We start from the raw sequence: 5452 nt of genomic DNA, 5'->3' as shown, positions 1-5452 counted from the left end.
GGTAAACAAAAAATTAAGGGAAAAAAAAATATACACCTACAAAAGTAAAGATTTTGAGGGCATTAACGTAATGCCCTTGCTTCAAAAAGACCATCTTGTATTTATCTGGGTATCTCTGATTTGTCACTTTAAATGTATCTTTAAGATGTGTATTATCTCCAAGATCTAAAAATTCTGGGGAGAAAAATCAAACCAAACAAAGAAGGTGCATGTACCCCATGTATAAGCAGCAGGCAACAATCATGGCCTTGTCCCACTTGCAGACTGAGGTTCTAAAAACAGGAGCACTCATGCATTTGGATTGCCATCCAAAATTGCTATCTGAAAATTTCACATTTGAAGTTTCCTTTAGACATTGCACTTTCTGTCAGGGAGATCTTGGGGGTCCTAGGGTGATGCCCACTGATCCAGTGGCCTTCTTTTTCTTGCCATATTTCTTGTGCTTCTTTTTCTTTTTGTCTTTTCTAGCTCCTCACTGTTTTTCTTTTTCTTTGCTTGTGCCTCTTCTGTACAATCTGGCTCTGATAAAGATTCAGATGATATGGGTTTATCTTCAGAATTTATCTTCTTTCTTTTCTTGCTCAGACTTTTGACATCCTTTTCTCTCTTGTGTTCATGTTTCAACTTCTTTTTTTCCTTAATGCTAATCTTACTATCTGATTCAGATTCTGATACGAACCATTCAGAAGATCTATGTGAATGATACTTCTTTTTTGCTTCTTTTCCCTCCTTGTTTCTTATCCTCATCTTCTGAATCTGAAGAACTGCTGGAAGAATCAGGGCTTGATGAAGAAGAGGATGAAGACCTGCCAGATTTCTTCTTTTTGTTTTGCTCTCTTTTCTTTGATGAACTCTCCCTTCCACCTAACAATTTCTCCCTGTGTTTTTCCAGTTCCTTTTTCCAGTTCTCATTCATTTTTTCTTCAAATTCAACTAATGCCTTGGAGCCCTTCTTTTTCTCTTCTAACTGTTCTTTCACTTCTTCCCACATGGGCCTTGGTCGATTCAGATAATCCTGTATTGTGGGCTCCTCAGATTGAGCCCCTCGAGATCTGGCCATGGCTATGGGATTCATATAAGCCACCCACTTGTCCCTCTTGCTCATGCTGCTGGGTGGCTGCTTGTGCTGCTGCTTGGCCAAGAGGACTGAGGGGCTGTGGGCGGCGGGGCTGGGGTGGCTCTGGCGGCAGTGTGGGGGCTCCTACTCCTTTCCATACTAAGCCTTTCTAGCCAGATTGTACTTGTCAGAGCATATGCTCTCCTTCCATAGCTCTCAGTCGCTTCCATGCCTTGAAAAGGCATAAGAGCAGGACTTCAGCAAAGGAAGAATTTCTATGATACATTTTGATTTGTTTGGGTTAAAATCTCTATCTTTTCTACTATAGGCCTATCTTCTACATGACCCTTTTGCGAAGAGAGTATGGTAGAGTAAAATAAGCATTCCTGTGGAGGGAAGAGGGTGGGTTCAAATCCAGATTCTAGAATTTTCCATCTATGTAATGGTGGGCAAGTCACTTAACCTCTCATGGGCTCTATTAATTTATGGTGTCTGTAAGAAGGTTGGACTGGATCAAGGGTTAACTTTTTTTGTGTCATGGATTCCTTTGACAATCTGGTGAAATATTCTCTTATCTTCTCAGAATAACATTTTGTTGCCTACATTTATAATTGAAGGAAATGCTAAATTTCAGTTAGTGAAAGATATTTTTTTTTTATTCTATCCAAGGTCATGGACTCTCTGAAATCCATCCATTGAACCTCAACCCAAAGTTAGGAATCCCTTGACCAGATGATTTCCAAAGTCCCTTCCAGGTGTAATACCCAGTAAATCTGGAACCTGGAGATGCCATTGGTTAAATAAGTAACCCCAGGAAAGAAAAGCGGCATAATCTTCTAGGGCTTCAGTTTCCCTTATCTGTAAAATTAGGAGATTGATCTCTTATGTTCATTTCAATTACTACCAATCCATGGTTCCTTGAGTTTCTTCTTTTACACACCTTTTACTATATAGCCCACTATTGCTCAAGTATTCCATTTTTCTCTTCAGTACAAAATCCCAGAGCCTTAGAGTTTGGAAGGGACATCAGAAGTCATTTAGTTCATCTTATAATGTGAGCCATCAGCATCTCTTACAACAGAGATGTCAAACTCCCTGTCTACCTGTCACATGGACTAAACCAGATTAAAGTGAACTTGGGAAATGTTTAACAAAATATATTGAAAATAGAGTACAACATAGATAATGTTCATCTGTGATTTTCTAAGACAATATTCAGCCCACAGCTATCTGTTTCTATTTGAGTTTGATATCACCGTCTTACAAATCTGTTGATTATTTCCAACTTATCCTATATATGTGTGTGTGTGTGTATATATATATATATATATATATGTATCTTGTTTGTACATAGATGTTTGCATGTTGTAACCCATCAGATGTGAGCTTCTTGAGAGGACTAGCTTTTGCCTTTCTTTGTAGCCCCAGCATCAGGCACAGTGTCTAGCACAACAGTAAACACTTAATAAATGTTTATGAACTGATTGACATTTAACCTCTATTTGAAGATCTCTAGTGATGGGGAATTTGCCTCATGGTGAGGAAGTTCATTTAACATTTGAACAGTATGAATAGAGCACTGGGATTGGAGTCAGGAAGATCTGAGATCAACTTCTGAGACATGTATTAGTTGTGTGACCCTGGGTAAGTCACTTTCCCTCTCCCAGCCTCAATTTCCCCATCTGTAAAATGGGGATTATAATAGCACGGGATTGTCATGAGGATCAAATTAGGTAACACATGTAGAAAACTTTGTAAACCTTAAAGAGCTATATAAATGCTTTCTATTAGTATTACTACTACTACTACTATTACGAGTATTACTACTACTATTACTATGAGTATTACTACTACTATTACTATGAGTATTACTACTACTACTATTACTATGAGTATTACCACTACTACTATTACTACGAGTATTACTACTAACATTACTACGAGTATTACTACTACCACTACTACTATTGCTACGAGTACTACTACTACTACTACTACTACTACTACTACTACGAGTATTACTACCACTATTACTATGAGTATTACTACTACTATTACTACTAGTATTACTACTACTACTATTACTACTACTATTACTACGAGTATTACTACTACTACTATTACTATGAGTATTACTACTACTACTATTACTACGAGTATTACTACTACTACTATTACTACGAGTATTACTACTACTACTATTACTACAAGTATTACTACTACTAACAATACTACAAGTATCACTACTACTATTACTACGAGTATCACTACTACTACTATTACTACAAGTATTACTACTACTACTATTACTACAAGTATTACTACTACTAACATTACTATGAGTATCACTACTACTATTACTACTAGTATTACTACTACTATTACTACAAGTATTACTACTACTAACATTACTATGAGTATTACTACTACTATTACTGTGAGTATTACTACTACTATTACTACTAGTATTACTACTACTATTACTACAAGTATTACTACTACTAACATTACTACGAGTATTACTACTACTATTACTACGAGTATTACTACTACTATTACTACGAGTATTACTACTACTACTATTACTACTAGTATTACTACTACTACTATTACTACAAGTATTACTACTACTACTACTATTACTACAAGTATTGCTACTACTAATATTACTACAAGTAGTACTACTACTATTACTATGAGTATTACTACTACTACTATTACTATGAGTATTACTACTACTAATATTACTACAAGTATTGCTACTACTAATATTATTACAAGTATTACTACTACTAATATTACTAAGAGTATTACTACTACTACTATTACTATAAGTATTACTACTACTAACATTACTACGAGTATTACTACTACTGCTACTATTACTACAAGTATTACTACTACTACTATTACTACAAGTATTACTACTACTAATATTACTACAAGTATTACTACTACTGCTATTACTACAAGTATTACTAGTCTAGTACTACTAAGCTACTACTATTTTTCTAACACCAAGTCAAACCAAAATTTGCCTCTCTGCTACTTTGACTCATTTCTTTTCCGGCTTCACTTTAGTATTTCAAGAAAAATAATAACAACTCAAATTCCAGGACTACTTTAATGGTTTCAAATACTTTTCTCCCAACTCTACTGTGAGGTAGGTAGTATGTGTATCATTATTCCCATTTTACTGATGAAGAAGTGGAAGAGCAGAGAGACTAAGTGATTTGCCCATGGATACACATATATTTGGAGTCCAGATTAGAACCCAGGATGCTGACTCCCAGTCCAGTGCTTTTTCCAGTGTTCTATGTCGCTATGCTGTCCTTTGACTATAATGATGATGCTACTGTCCCATCATCCACAGGATATGGACTCTGAATTGTTTACCTAGTAGGGAGAACTGCACTGAATCATTCACATTTTCCCATTCTGTCTTCCTCATAACTGGGGCACTAATTAGCAAAATGGTTCATCAGATTTAGGAGTACGCTTCATAGCAAAGAAGCAGCAAAATAAAGCCCAAGGGACCACATGGCAATACGACTCAAAGCCTCAGGCCTCAATAGCACTGCGCTCCAACCAGCTGCCCACCATAGTTCCACATTTAACGTGACTTCTTTCCATTAGATGTGAGAGAATTCAGCAATCACAGAAGGCTGCTTTGCCCTCCTGCTTCTCATGTGAGCCCAGACTCTCACCGGCTATAAGTCTGAGCTATCCAAGGCTGCAATGAGCATCATGTGTTTGGAGGATAATAAGCAGACTATTTGGCTCCAGCAGAGTATGTGTTGGGGAGCAGGGGGACAAGTGGGACAGAAAGATAGGTTAAGACTATAGTAAGCCTTGAATGCCAAGCTATATGGCTTTGGGTATTTTTCAAGTGATAAAGTTAGTCCATGTAGATATTAGTCACCCTCAGAGAAATATTCAGGGTCAGAACTCTCCAAAGGACAGGGAGGCACTTGTCTAGGAACCTACTGGGAACATGGTCTTTTTCACTTTTCTCTGCAGGGAGGGAATAGCTATGGTTTTGGCCTTCTGGAATGTGCCCAGTGTTTGGTGCCAAAGGAATGAGTCTGGCTTTCTTAGTAGATGTCACTCAAATCCAGCTGTGCTAAGTGGTACCATGTAAGCCTAAAGGATCCTCCATCTCCAACGTAGCTACCATTCCCAGAGGGCAGCAGGTATACCCAGTACAATCCAGCACAGTACACTTCATGTCACTAGATAGCATTAAGCCAAAACTAACAGCCTGTGATATATTCCCAGCTCAACAAGGAAACATTTTTATCGATTCAGAAATCAATGGCTATGCATCATTGGTGGCTCTTATAGCAATACTGCTGATGTCCTTTTGGCTCTGGCAGGAAAGAGAGATTGACAAAT

General features: G+C 37.4%; 1 pseudogene; it reads right to left on the bottom strand.

Annotated features, from left to right (window-relative positions):
• Positions 1 to 367: 367 nt before the first annotated feature.
• On the bottom strand, positions 368 to 1105 carry LOC118838759 (annotated as a pseudogene).
• Positions 1106 to 5452: the final 4347 nt, after the last annotated feature.

Source organism: Trichosurus vulpecula, chromosome 1, assembly GCF_011100635.1.
Source record: "Trichosurus vulpecula isolate mTriVul1 chromosome 1, mTriVul1.pri, whole genome shotgun sequence".
NCBI lineage: Eukaryota > Metazoa > Chordata > Mammalia > Diprotodontia > Phalangeridae > Trichosurus > Trichosurus vulpecula.
Note: the sequence above shows the minus strand (reverse complement) of the source record. Positions and strands in the feature narration are given on the sequence as shown.